A 15,380-nucleotide genomic window follows, 5' to 3' on the forward strand; every position below is an offset into this window, starting at 1 on the left:
ACCCATTCTCTGTAGTTTGACAATCCAGTTCACTGTGGCTCATCTAGAGGAGAGAAAAATCCCTCTGGGAAGATGACAGGGACAGTCTCTGGCTTCTGGTCTTGTTCCTTCAAAAGGCCACGTTCAATCTCAAAACCCACAGGTCATGAGCTAGAACCACTTCTCCCCTGTGTGTCTCAGGGTTGGTTCCAGCTACCCTTTTTGCCTCTTAGGACCCCAACTTAATACTCATCCTGAAGATTTTTTTTTTTTTCCTGCATCCCTTTGTGCTTGGCTGGGACTGAAGGGAAGCCATTTGGTTCTCCACACCTCACAAACCAACTCATATACTCACTCCCTGTCCTCACGGATACCAGGTCCAGTTTCCAAAGTCAGCCAGCATTTCAGGCCAGAATCAGTATGAGCCTCTCTCCAAGGCCTGGGAGAATGGCCTATTTGCCCAAGAGGATTAAGCAGAGCGTAGAGGCTTTTTAATGACTTCAGCACTGATCTCTTGGTGGCATAGGCCTTACCAGATACCACCGGTGTGACTGGGCTTATTTTGACTAATGTCACTGATCTGTTCCACTCCAGATGGCAGAGCCCTTGACTTTGCTGCTATCTTGGCTTCCTTTCATAGCCACCATTTTTATTCTTCTGAGCAGTATAACCCACCTCACCCCCTCACCCATCCTGGCACCTCGTACTCTGCCTCTCTCCCTGCCCAGATCGGCCTGCTGGAGTTTTGTGCAGAAGTGGAACCTCATTCACAGGCTCTCATCATCATTGTGGAATAACTTACAGAAACAGAATATCCACTTTCACAAAGAGAAACTTGCATTTGATTGGAAAAAGCAGAGTCGATGTTTCTGTGCAATTTCTGGCCACAGCTGTTCTCTGTCTTGGAAAACTCAGTTACCCACAGTCTGCCTCTCGATTCTAATTTTTTTTTTTTTTTTTAATTTAAAGACAAGGTCTCACTCTGTCACCCAGGATAGAGTACAGTGGTGTGATCATAGCTCACTGTAGCCTAAAACTCCTGGTCTCAAGCGATCCTCCTGCCTCAGCCTCCTGAGACGCTGGGACTACAGGCAAGTGCCAGCAGGCTTGGGTGATTTTTTTCTATTATTTTGTAGAGTTGAGATCTTGCTATGTTGCCCAGGCTGGTCTCAAACTCCTGGCCCCAAGCAGTTCCCTCACCTCAATCTCCCAAAGTGCTAGGATTATAGGCCTGAGCTATTGCACCCAGACTTGATTCTGACTTAATCCTGTTTTACATGGTGGTTCTAACGCTCAACTTGATCCAAAGACCATGACCAAAACTCAGTTTTCTCATAAGTCCATTTGTATTGTTGAAATATTTTAATTATTTTTCTTTATAATAGAGCTCTATTTTTCTGTTTGGTCAAGAAATTGTTAGACTATATTTCAGTCGCAAGAAAAAAAATAATAACAATCCTAACTGTATCAATGTATTTTTAAAGATTTCTTACACCAGATTCAGTAGTAAAACCGTTCTTGTGTTTTGTGAGTTCTGTTGTGTGCTCACTGTGACAGCACTGCTGAGTTTTGGTATTGGCGTTATGCTGGCTTCATAAAAAAAATTGGCAGTATTGATATTGTTTAGATAAGTTTTAAAAGAATCAAAATGATATCTTCTTAAAAATTTAAAATTTTATTTGTGAAATTACCTGGGTCTGGCCTTTAGTCAATTCCTCAACTTCATGTATGATAATTCCTTAGGTTTTCACATCTATGTGTGTAGTTTTTAGAAAAAAATTTCTCCATTTTTGTGTTATTTCTCATTTTCCTTTCTAATTCCGTGCATTTTTATTCTACTGGTCATGTTTTGTTGAAGATATTAATGGCTTAACTATTTTATTTAACAGTAACAGCATTTGGATTCATTTATTTGTCTGCCAAATGTTTATTTTTTTCAATTATTCATTTCAACTCTCATCATTATTTGTTTCTTCCTTTCGTTTTCTATAATTAGCTTGTATTCTTCTACAGACTTCTTAAGATGGATAATTAATGCATTATTCACATTATTTTATTTATAATAATATCATATTATTGCCAAATATATTACCAAATGTTCAAGTCTAATAATTTTCTTCCAGCCATTGCTTTAATCATTGTCTAGGTTTTCCGCACAGATGTGCTGTGTTCTATGCTCTGAAGACCTACCTTCCTTGATTTTTTTAGCTTTCTTCTCTTTTGCAATGAGAAGGGCTGGGAAGGGAGTGTCTTAGAACACTTGGATACGTTGTCCTGGAGCTTCTTCCCATGACATCCACATATACCCTGCTATTCTGAAATGACACAACTTTAGAATATCACTATAGAAAGTTTTCCTTCTGTTTCCTCTCCAGGAATTTAAAATTAATTGTTCCACCTATAGCACATCTGGTTGGGTTGCACAGAATTCTTTCACCAGCTTTCGGAGATATGGACATCCTGCTTTAGACCTGGAGAGATTGGGTTTCATTCATTCATTTAGATCGTCAGTGGTCACCGAGTGTCAGGCAATGATCTGATTGATGGTATTTCTTGTCCTTGTCGCTCTCACTCAGCCAGATCCAAACACTGTTCAGAATGGTTTGGAGCTTGTAGATATGATTTTCTGTGTTTCAGAAGAGAAGGTGACAGTGTTTTTTCCCTCATCTGTTACCGGATGTGTCAGTAGTTAATTTCTTCAAAAGTAAACTCTTTTAGAACCATGGAACTCATTCATACTAAATTGAAGCTTAGCTGAACTGAATCACTTGGTTTCCAAGTGATTGCTTTCACTAATAGAAAGAAAAAATTTGCTCAGCTAAAACGTTCTCCTAAGCCTAACTGATCTTTCATAGCTAAATACTATTCAGCCTTTATGCCTTTCACCTCCCAGCAAGCAAGTAGATTTTATTAGCCAAATTTATCCTTTTGACAACATGGGTTAGGGCAGGCTGGAAGCAGGAGATCTGCCTTCTGCCCTTGTTGCAGGAGAATGCCCAGATGCCCAGCCCTTTGCAACCCTGACTCTGAATTTGAAAATGTGCTCAGCTTCTGTTATTATGGCCAATAGCTGCCTATGGAGGGCTGGCAACCTCAGCTGATACAGAAGGTCAATAGGTGTATCAACAAGCTATTCACATGAATAGCTTTCCTTTTTCCACCTGAAAAATTGCTTTGGTCAGCAGAGACCCTGACCAAGAGGGGCCCTCAGTCTTTGGGTTATGCAGTGTCTACTAACTCCAAAGAAAGAGATTCAAAGATGGATCATAAATCATATTGGAGGCATTATACATGCACTAACTGGGAAAGAATCAGATGGAGTAGAATATCTTTCAGACTTTTTTGCTTGAGGCCCACTAACTCAACACTGTTTATGGCCTTTTTCACTTTGTCCTGGATGCCATGGGTTTCCAGAGAGCAGCTTGGGGAGTGAGGCCAACTCTGCATTCAGGGAAGCCAGAGGCAGTGCCAGGTGAGTTTGTGCACAAGTCCCAGCCACCTGCCTCTTGTTAGGATGCTTCAAAATGCCTCCCAGCCAGAGATCCTCTTCACAGATGGACTCAGATTTTGGAATAAAATCCACTCCTGAAACAAGAGTGGGCAGGCTTTTCTCTGGGATGCAGGAGAAGCAAGAACCCTGGCCACGTCTCCATGCAACTTTGGGTGATATAGGGTCTTTAATTTGGCCTCTATTTCTAGCACTTTCGGAAAAAATAGAGTGGAGCCAGGATATCTTCCAAGGCAGATGGCTCTTCTATTTATTTTTGCAAAAAAGTGCATAGGAAATGGAGACAGAATGATCAGAGAGATGATAATGAAAATATATGGTCTCTAAAACACCTTGTGCACATGTAAGAGTGAGAGCTGAGGCCCAGGGTAGCCATAGGGTAGATAAGGGCTTTTTTCTACATAAATTACTGGGGCGTCTAGAACCAATGTCCAGAAAATGCATCCCTCCTAGCTCTTCTAAAAAGTAAGATTTATCTAGCTAAGCAGGAAGGTGGCAGGTGGAGAGAAAAGCAGCATTAAACGTGTCCTAAGCTAGGCCAGCCTGGCCCTTCTTAGAAGTGACATAAAATTGTAACAGAGAAAACATCCTGGAACATAAAAGGGTAAAAAATGTTTTCTGTCTCTTCAAAACCTCCTTACCCTTTTTTTTTTTTTTTTTGTAGAGACAGAGTCTCACTTTATGGCCCTCGGTAGAGTGCCATGGCCTCACACAGCTCACAGCAACCTCCAACTCCTGGGCTTAAGCAATTCTCTTGCCTCAGCCTCCCAAGTAGCTGGGACTACAGGCGCCCGCCACAACGCCCGGCTATTCCTTACCCTTTTTGAGAACTAAAACCTGCATCCTTGCCTCAGGCTAGTGGTTGGGATCGGTGGGGGAGCACCCTTTGTTCTTTGTGCCACAGGAGATGGGTTGAATCTAAGCAGAGGTTATAGGATTGTCTCAGTGGAACGTGGGCAAGATGGGATGAATAAGAATCTTTAAAAACTGTGTATTGGCTCAGCACCTGTAGCTCAATGGTTAAGGCGCTGGCCACACGCACCAGGGCTGGTGGATTCAAACCTGGCCTGGGCCTGCTAAACAACAACAACAACAAAATAGCTGGGCATTGTGGCAGGCGCCTGTAGCCCCAGCTACTTGGGAGGCTGAGGCAAGAGAATCGCTTAAGCCCAAGAGTGGCGGTTGCTGTGAGCTGTGACCCCACAGCACTCTACTGAGGGCAACATAGGGAGACTCTGCCTCAAAAATAAATAAATAAATGCTGTGTACTTTTGCTCAGAAGCAGGATACTTTGAGACGGGAGTCTGACAGCCTCCTCATTTGCTGGCCAATTAATAACTTCTCTCTCCTTCTCCTCAAACTACTTATTCTCATTCTTCTGATGAGCCCTCAGGGACAAACATAGGACTTTCAGGAAGAGAATCCGGTGACATATTACCTCTTCTTCTAAAACTATCTTTGTGACACTAAATCTGACTTTCTTCCTGAGGGCATTTGCCAAACTTCTAGTGGCCAGGCCATAGGAGAAAACCCCTAGGGTCTCCACAAAGTATAGATCTAATAGTAGATCTTCACCCAGAAAACTGGACACCAGTGGGGTATGCGTCTAGGGTGAGAATAAATCAGATTATTATTCACTCCTCCCCCATAACTACTACTACTAACTCCCCACCGCTACTACCCTACACATCAAGGAAAATTGCCTTTCTCTAACCTTAGTATTCAAGTAAGGGAACAAAATATCTGCCTTGATTATTCATAAACACAAGACCATTGTACAATTTTCCAACTTCAGTTCACACGACCTGGATAGTCCCAAAAACTCAAGCTGAGAATTAGTATAGAATGCTGCTAGGGTGGAAGTGGCCTTTGACTTACGGCACTAAGAAAAGCAAATGTTTTCAGATTTGTTTCAGAGGAATTTTCACTGATGGAGCTTTCAAAACACATGAGCTCACCAGCACAGATCACAAAACCCACAAAGATAACCAGCCTCCATAAGCATTAATGCAGCCGAAAAAACAGGAGATTCAGCTTCCGGAAGGTTTTAGATATTGGATTATCAGCCCAAGGATAGAAAGCAAGTTTTTTGAGTTATGATTAAAAGAAAAAGAAATAGATCTATAATTAGTTTTCTAAGGATGCCATGACAAAGTACCATAAACTGGGCGGCTTAAACAATAGAAATGTATTTTCTCACAGTTCTGCAAGCTGGAAACCCAAGATCAAGGTGTTGACAGGTTGATTTCTTCTGAAGCATCGCTCCTTGGCTTGTAGGTGGCTGTCTTTTCTCTCTGTGGTCTTTCTTCTCTGTGTGTTTGTGCCCTAATATCTTTTTTTTATACATGTAGGAAGGCCAGTTATGTGTATTGGATCAGAGCCCACCCTAATGACCTTCTTTAACATTAATGGGCTCTTTGAAGGCCCCATCTCCAAATGCAGTCACATGCTGAGGTACTCGGGGTTAGGACTTCAACATACGAATTTTAAGGGTACACACAAGTCAGATGATAATAGGACCTGTAAATATAAGTTAAGAATAAAAAGCAGAGAGGTTATCAGAGAGATTTGGGAAAAGATCCAACTAAAACATCTTGAAATGAAAAATATTATAACTGAAGTTTTTTGTAAACCTTGATGGGTGGTTTAAAAGAAGATTAGCACAGCTGGAGAAAGAATTAGGAAACTGGAAGATGGACCAGTAATTTATCTGTTACGCAATCCAGAAAGAGAAAAGATGAAGAGTAGTTCTCAGAATTGATGAGGCTCCAATCCTTAGATTCAGGAATCCCCAAAACCCAAGTAGTGCTTAATACTACACTACTTTGAAAGAAAGAAAGAAATGTACATCCAGATACAGTCTAATGAAACTTCAAAATCAATAGATTACTTACAAAGGCACAACAATGAAATCAACTTCTGCATAGCAGCCATAGAAACTAGATAATAGTGAATATCTTTAATATGCTGAGAGAAAATAGCTATCAACCTAAAACTGGATATGCAGTGAAGATATCTCTCAAAAGTGAGTGTGAAAGTAAAGAAACTTTGAAGAGAGGAAAAACAAATTGTGATTAAAGGAATGCTAAGCAGAAAAAAGTAATCTAAGTTAAAAAGACTGAGATGTATGATAGCCTGGTGAGATAAGAAGGTGGAAAATATGTGAGCAAATCTAGAAAATATTGACTATGTAAAACAATGACAATAAATGTTTGTGCGTAAGGGGACAGAAATAAAATACAAGGCAACAACAGCATATATATTGGGTGGAAGAAGAGGATTAAAAAATTTTAAGGTCCATGTAAAGAATGAGGGTAAAAATGTGAAGAAATAGAATAAAACAATTAATTAAATTTAGAATATGAGAAGGTAAGTATGCTTGTTAACATTCTATTATGGATTGTAGGAGATACATGACTTTTCAAGTAATAGAGATAACAAAAAAATCTGTCCAAAGGAAGGCACAAAAAAAAAAAAAAATGAGTGGGAGAAGAAAGATAGTGAATGTCGGATGATTACACATCACAAAATAAGATATATAAGCAAAATATATCTGAGATGACATTACATTTAAATGAGCATAGATTGAATGCCTCCATTAAAAATCAAAGGTTGTCAACTGAATTAAAAGTATTTGGTAAAATGCTCTTTTATGAAAGGCACATCTAAAACAGAAGGATCAAAGGATTCAAAGTACAGGATGGAAAAAGATACAACAGACAAATCTAAATGAAAGAAACTAGTGTAACCCCATTATGAGATTTTAAGGTAAAAACCCTTTCCCAGAGATCAAGAGGCTCTCTAGGTAATGATAGAAGTTTTAGTTCGATGGAAAAATAGGAGCAGTCTAAACTAATTGGCAGCTAATAACACAGTCTCAAAATACAAAAAAACAACATGAAAGAGAACTGATAAGGAGAAATAGACATCATCATGGGAGACTTTTAAATACTTCTTTTAGTGACTGAACAAATATATTTTAAAAATCAAGGAACATATCCAAAAAATGGAAAAATTAGACAAGCGGAAGAAAGAGGCTCCGGAGATTTGTACCGGGGTTCTTGCAAGTCTGTGGCTGAGGGTTGTGCTGGACACACAGTGGACAACACCTGAGTCTCACTGAACAGCAGCTGTCGTTAGAGACGGGGAGACGATGGCATGACAGATCAAGCAGATCTGTGAGCATCAAAGTTGTGACCCCAGCAGAGAAGTGAGCTATTAGCACTCCATGGACACCCCCGGAACCCTGGCAAAAAGATCACTAAGCTTGTGCATGAAGAGCAAAGACAGTGTTTAAATTAGAGCAAATATTTTCTCTAAAGAACGGTAAATATCTTAGATGTTGAAGGCCATCCAGTCTCTATCACCACTACCTAACCCTGCCATTGGAGCATGAACTCAGCCATAGATTAAGACGTCAACAAATGAGTAAAACTGTGTTCCTATAAAACTTTATTTGAAAAACAAGAGTGTTAGATGTAGTGATGTTTGTACAGCTCTGTGTATGCACTAAAACCCATCAGGCTGTATGGGTCATGGGCCAATTATGCACGTATCATGTGTGAATTACATCTCAAAAGCCATTCAAAAACAAACAAAAGCAAGCCAGGGACCAAGATTGGCCTATAGGTCATAGTTTACTGATTCCTGCTATAAAAATATGGTTTGTAGGCCAAATTCAGTTGTTGCGTGTTTTTGTAATAAAATTTTATTGGGGCACCGCCATGCTCATACTGTCTGTGGCTGCTTTCATGTCCCAACGGCAGAGCTGAGTGGATGTGAGATGTACCATACGTGCATAGACAGGGTGGACATATTCTGAAATGATAAAAAAAAAAAAGTGGTAGCAGATGAAAATTTGAATCCACAGTATGGAAATGATGATTACCAGAATTCATGCTTCAAAGTATTTGATAAAAGAGAGTCTGATGAGAAGAAAAACATTTCTATGCTCATGATTATAGTTTAATTTCCCATTTGCAAATGTCTGTTAATTCTGCTATTTTCTTTTAACTTCTTCAACTAGATGTTTAACTCATTAACTTTTATTCTTTCTTTTTCCTTAATATAAATATTTAAAATGGTAGATTTCCCTCTAAATAATACCTCAATTATATCTTACTTATACATTTTAAGGGAAGACAGAGGGATTATTTTACTATATACGTATTGAGTTGAAAAGTATTTTAATGACATAGGGATATATTCATAATCATACATTGCTAAATAGAAAACACAAATAACAACAAAGTAGGAACACCGTGCTTCTAATTATTCCAAAAGAGATATGTGTACCTATTTGCAATTGCACATGAACTTTATGGCCACCCTTTATATGCATGGGAAAAAGACAAGAAAAAATTTACTGAAGTAAATACAGCAATTACCTTAGGGTAGTAAAAGATCATAAGCATTTTTCGTTTTCTCCATGATTTGGTGTTTCTGATAAAGCCCTATGAAAATGCTCTGAAGACACTGGAAAAACTTTTGCTCCTTCATCCACTCACTACTGACTTGGAAAATACATCTTGTTACTTTCAGAAGAGAGAATAATGCCAAATTCCTCTGTAAAGTTCTAAGATGAGAAATTATGTATCACTAGAAATCGTGAGATGTCACTGAAACATGAGATCGTCCATCAGTGTGGGTCTGAGTTCAACTATTCATCCATCCGTCCAATCTAATAAATATTTGCTTGGAAACAATTATGCATCCGGCATAGTACTAGGCGCTGCAGGGAAGGGGGTAAGAGATGACCCTTGCCCTTGAAGACCTCATGGGCAAAGAAGTGCATTTACAGAGCTAATTGTAATGCAATTAGACTAAGCGTTAGTGTGTGTTTATAATCTGGTACATGAAATGCTGAGGAGATCATATAAGAACAGAAGTCATTTCTCCTGCCTCTAAGTGACTGATAATCTCACTGGGGATATAGGGTGTAAACCAAATAAACCAAGTCTGGTGATACTCCCAGAAGTGACCTTGGCTTCTGAGTTCAAGGAGAGGAGAGCCCTTTCTGGCCCACAGCTGTGCTTTTTCCCCCCAGATGCTCTGAGGCAGCAATGGTATGTCTCTGAAAGTGCACCTCTGCTCTGTGTGTGGTCAGGTCTGCTGGAGAATGCTTTTACAAGCTGTTTTCATGAGCCCTTCTCCTGCTCAACTGAAATTCCCAGGCCTCCAGAGACCCATTGCTTAACCAGGGCAGAGCTGTAATTCCACGGATGATTGACAAGCCTGGCATTTAAAGCAATAACAAGAGCAATGCAGATGCCCTAAGTGTCCCAGGAGCCCATCTTCCCAGACCAGCTCTGTTCAATGGAACTTTCTGCAGTGACGGAAATGCCACTAGACAAAGCAGTTAGTGCTTGAGATGTGACTATAGTGACGAATGGAATGCTTCCTTTAATTTAATTTAATACATCGAATTCAAATTCAAATACTTTAATTTTAGATGAAAATGTGTCAAACAGTCTATGAAACCAGGGTATGGTGCCCCATGATCACATTAATGTACACAGCTATGATTTAATAAAAAAAAATACTAAAAAAAAAATAAAGTATTAAAACCATGGCTACTGCATTGGACAGCAAAGTTCTAGAAACTGAAGCTGAAGGACACGGTGAGGTAGAGGGTTTTCCTTGAAGTAACAGGTGGGTGCCCTGGTAATTCACAGAATCACTTAGCTACCAGATGGCCTCAAGCCACCCCTACTCCCCACTTCTATCTAGTGGTTTTCAAAAGTTTTTACTTTGGTGAAATAAAGACTCACATAAACGTAACCTGACCTCCATTGGAAAATGAAGCATTCCATTCGTCACTTCAAAACTTTTCTTCAGGGTAAAGATTAGGATGAATTAATAAATCCTGGAATGGGGCCCAAGAATCTGAATTCTCTAGAATGTGTCTAGGTAATTCTCTCCTGAGCTGCCAGGTTTGGAAACCATGTTACTTTGTTGTGACCGCATAAATGATCACGCGAGACAAGGTTTAACAGTACATGCTGTAAGAGGTGAGGCTGACCATAGGTGCAGGATAGCCCTAAGCTCTTCTCACAGTGTCCTTTTATTGAGAAAATACATAATAGGTGGAAAGATTACTAAGCAAAGACATGCAGGGGCTACGTGCTCGGGGAAATGATCTCATAGGTGCCAACAGAGTATGTACTCAAGGAAATGATTTTCAAGGGTGGAAAGGAAATGATCTTCAAAATACTAAATGCAATTTTTCTCCACTAATCCTTTAAGGAACTGTCATAAAATGCTTAATGTTTAACATCAGCCTTACTACTACAGGACTGAACTTTGCTCCCCAGGATTTCTGAGTTACTTAGGGTGGCTTGCCTTCCAAGTCACAAGAGATTTCCAGGATTGCCAGGAGAATGACTTGTTCTCAGTAATTCCTCAGATGAGTAATGATACTGGTGACTGTTGTAGTAAGTCTGATGTTTAATCCTCTATATTACTTCCTCCTGAAAACAGAAAAACAGTATAGAATTTATAATGGGAGGTCTGACTCACAGCATATACAAGTCAGGCATTTGATATGAGATAGGCATTCGTATCAGTTAGGGAAATAGCAGTGAATAAGACAGGTGACTTTGCTGTCACATGTTTAAGGGCAAAGGGAGAGAAAATAAACCATAAACAATTAAAAAGATAAGTTCAGGTGCAGAGTGTTACATGGAGGAAGAGAAAAAATTGTTATGAGATAAAGACTGGGTTTGGGGCTACTTTAAGCTCTGAGGTCAGGGAAGTCCTCTGTTGGGAGAAGATGATGATCTAGCTAAGATGTGAGTGGTGCAGAGTTGACTGCACTGAAATCTAGGGGAAAAGCATTCCGGGATGAATGAACAGCAACAACAAAGATCCTGAGACAAGAACAACTCAAGGGTGTCTACAGGGTAGAAAAGAGCCATGTGTGACTGAGCACAGTGAACAAGCAGAGCAAGGAGCCAAAAGGGACAGGGACACAGGGTGGCAGGGTCGCAGGATTGTGTGGGCGTGCCAAATTGCCTGAATCTTATTGTGTAATGTTGTAGGGACGAGGGAAAACTTGTCCTTTCCCACTGAAAGTTTGCTGAAAGATCAACTCACAATTAAAGCAGATTAATAAGAGAAATGTTTATTTCCAAATACAATGTGCATGCGGAGAATCACCAGGGTGATTACCTAATATTTCAATGAACATCAGGTATTTTCATCCATACCTTTTAGAAGAGGGGAAGGGGAATATAGGTGCAAAAAATAGTTCTAGGAAGGATGAATAGATGGGGAAACAGATTGACCTGTAAATGAACCTGAGAGAAGAGATTGTGTTTTAAATGATTTGGGCCAGGTCTGCTAGACTTGTTGATTTTCTTTCCTGAATGTGTTGAGATGGCAGGGAGAGGACAGGAAGCCAGTTGCCCCTCTTGATGTTTTGATCAGGTCAGTCTGGTTTATGTAGATAGAGGGAAAGTGCCCTCTAAGGTTTTCTGAACTCAAATGGCCTTTAATTCAAAGAATTCTTTATACCAAGGAGTCAGATTTGGGGGTAAAGTTTCCTTGGCTCCTTCAGTGTGATTAGGAACCATTAGCAGGATTTGTGCAAGGGAGCGGTACAGGAGATTGACATGTTCAGAGATTATCATGCCTGTTGGGTAGGGAACGCATCATAGCAGGGCACGTGTGGAAGCCCAGAGAGAGGAATTCTTGCTATGGCCCAGGAAGAAGATAACAGTGACTTGGATTAAGGCTGTGGCAGTGGATGTGGTGAGATAGATTAATTAGATGCTGGGTACATTTTGAATTTAGAGCCAATAGGACTGGTCCATCGAATGTGGAATAAAATAGAAAAAGAGCGGTCTACAGGTTCTGGGAGTTTTCATAGGATGGAGGAGAGAATTGACCTTTGGATTAAGCACCTAGAGATCGGTGGTATCAGGTCAGTGGAGCTGAGGCCTGGGAAGCTGGTTGGGAGAGAATGGGAAGTGAGAAAATAAAGATGGTAATAAATTACAACTGTTCACAAAGGGAAGCAGAGAGATAGGCCATGCTTGGATGGGAATATAGTCACGATAAAATTTTTTCTTTGCTTTTGTTTGTACTGTGAGAGCTATTTCAGGTCGGTTGTATTTGTCAGTGGGGACGATGCAGGAGTTAGATTTTGATGATTCAGAAGGATGAGAAATTCTCACTATCCGGTGAGAATCAGTGAGGGCACCTGGAGGGTCCTCACAGACCCTGCTTGATTGGTTGTCTATGATTCATGTGAGAAGTGCTTCTGCCGGCACTCCCAAGGTTCCCCATGTGAGAACAAACAGCTTTTAACCGGATTGGGCAAAGGAAATATGGCCACTACCATGTGACATCATGGTCCTGAACAGCTCTGGGGTCCTGAAATCATCAGTTGGCAAAGATCTCACCACCACCCAGGGAGACGTGCTGCTCCTGACGTGGCCCCTGAAGGAGTGGGAGGTGCTGTGTGACTCACCGAGCCTGGTATTAGCTGGAGCAAAACCCAGACATAGCATCGCCCCACTGGACTTCCACCAGCTACTGCACCTGGTGCCAATCCTGCCCCTCCCCAGGTCATAGGACTGGCAGGGGCTTGAGTGCCATTGACCTTCCCAGCTGGGGTCAGCTTCCTTTCACAACAGACACACAGAGGAACCAGGAACTTTGGTACAGGAGATCTGGTTTCTTCTTCTATTTTCTTCAATTTCTCTGCTGTAAGCGATCCAGAGAACATGGGCTGAGCACTGCCAGCCCGTCACCATGGAGATAGTGCTGCCGAGCCAGGCCTCTGACACAGCTCATTGAAAGTGGGCAGAGGTTTCTGTTTTCCCCTTGAAAGTGCTCAGGAAATCTCACCCAAAAATTTGACCCCTTGGTATAAAGAATATTTTGAATTAAGGCCCTTAGAGATTTACTGGTCATTGGAAGGGGCCTTCTCTGTACATGCATAAGCCAACCAGACCGTTTGATCAGAAGATCAAAGAGGACAATTGACTTCCTTTCCTCTTTCTGTTACATGTATCTCAGTAGGAAAGAAGATCAAAAATGTAAGCAGACCTGTCCCAAATCACTTACAACATAACACCTGTCTCTCAGGTTAATTTACAAGTCCATCTATTTGCCCCATCCATTCATCCTCCCTAGCATCCTGCCCTATAATCCTCAATTTCCTCTAAAATATCAGAACTCCATTGGAATATGGGGTAATCTACTCCTGTGATTCTCCCAGGCACGTGGTATTTGGAAATAAACATTTCTCTTATTAATCTGCCTTAATTGTGAATTGACCTTTCAGTGAACTTGTGGGGGAAAAGAGCAAGTTTCCTCTCACCCTATACCCTCAAACTTCAAAGCACAAGCTATTTAAACAAGTGCCACCAAACACCCCATAATGCCTATGACAGAGCAAACTGCTGCCCTCCAGACCAAGGAACAGAGTGGCAGTAGCAAAAGGGCCTAGACCCACCTGCAGAGGCCGGTTCACAAGGAGCAACATGCGTCCTGCCTGGCTGGAGAGCGGCATTTGCAAACTGCACTTCCGTCCCACGCTGGGAACAGGTGCCTTGGCCTCACCAACAAAGCTGCCAGTCACGCACACCAGTGCATGCCACCCCCCGTGCTAGGACACCCAGGCTGAGAAAGGAGTGCCTCGATACCATTCCAGAATAACCTGTAGGGCCATAGCACTCAAGTCATATGTAGTTAACATAGAGTAGGATTACTCAAAATAGAGAGGGCGGTAAGGGGTGTTATCCAGGGAAGCCATTTGGAAAAGCACCAAGCAGCACAGCTGTGCGGTGCCCTGCAGGGTGACAGCCTTCTCTTTGTTTTCACATGACTAACTTGTGTTTGAATGAGAGAGTTCTGGTCCCTTTAGGAGACAGTAGAAGCAAAGATCAGATGTCACTACCTAAGCTTTAAATAACTTGCAAGGAAATACCACTGAGGCAAGAAGTCAAAGAAATAGCCCCATGCTGGCAGGTTCTGGATGGAAATCTCATGGGACTTGCTTCCCCCACCCCGTTTTTCATCATTATTCTTGAGGGACTTGGGAAAAGGTGTGACTATGGAATTGTAGAGCAATCAATGTAATAATTTTAAAGCAATATCAATTGAAATAGTGATTTGCCCCTGGTTTGTGACTAATAATAGTGTTGGACCCATGGCACAAATATTTGTGAGTAAAAGAGCTTGACAACAAGAGTAGAATGTTTAAATCAGAATGCACCAAATGATAGAAGCAGCAGGTCACGGGTGCATCTGGCCTCCATGTTCTGCCAGATACAGACATGAGATCGAGCATAACTAACTAGGTGTGTGACCCCAGTAAGGCAGTTATTTCACTTCTCTAGGCTCACGTTTCCTCATCCATGAAATGGGGATTTCAATACCTCCTTGACAGGGTTGCTCTGAGAATGTAATGATCTAAAATGAACGTGCAAAGTGCTTAGTACACACAGCTACATTATATTTGCGATTACAAGTGTTATTTGATAAATTGAGAACCACTAGGAAATTAGCAGGTTTCTGATCAGAACTCATTAAAGTGATTCTGCATGGAAAACAGGTGGAGCCAAGAGTCACAGCTTAACCCAAGAAATGAATACCCAGTCCTGACCTTCCTTCACCTGTGAACACCCACCTGGGGAGACCTCTCAGGCAGCTACCTCCAAATTATGAAAAAATCTATTCTACTTGAACATGAGGTCATCCTTGGTTCCAAATTCCTGCACATGTTTCATTTAACATTTGGCAAAACCCTACTTGTCCTTGTGCCCTTCAAGGGGCCAACTAGTGTTCTAGAAACTTCAGTTTCTCTGCATCACTTGTGGCCTTGGTAAGCAGATCTCGATTCTTCTGGAGGTTCCTCTTGTGGTGAGAATTGGGCTCCTTCCCA

Source organism: Nycticebus coucang, chromosome 24 (assembly GCF_027406575.1).
Source record: "Nycticebus coucang isolate mNycCou1 chromosome 24, mNycCou1.pri, whole genome shotgun sequence".
NCBI lineage: Eukaryota > Metazoa > Chordata > Mammalia > Primates > Lorisidae > Nycticebus > Nycticebus coucang.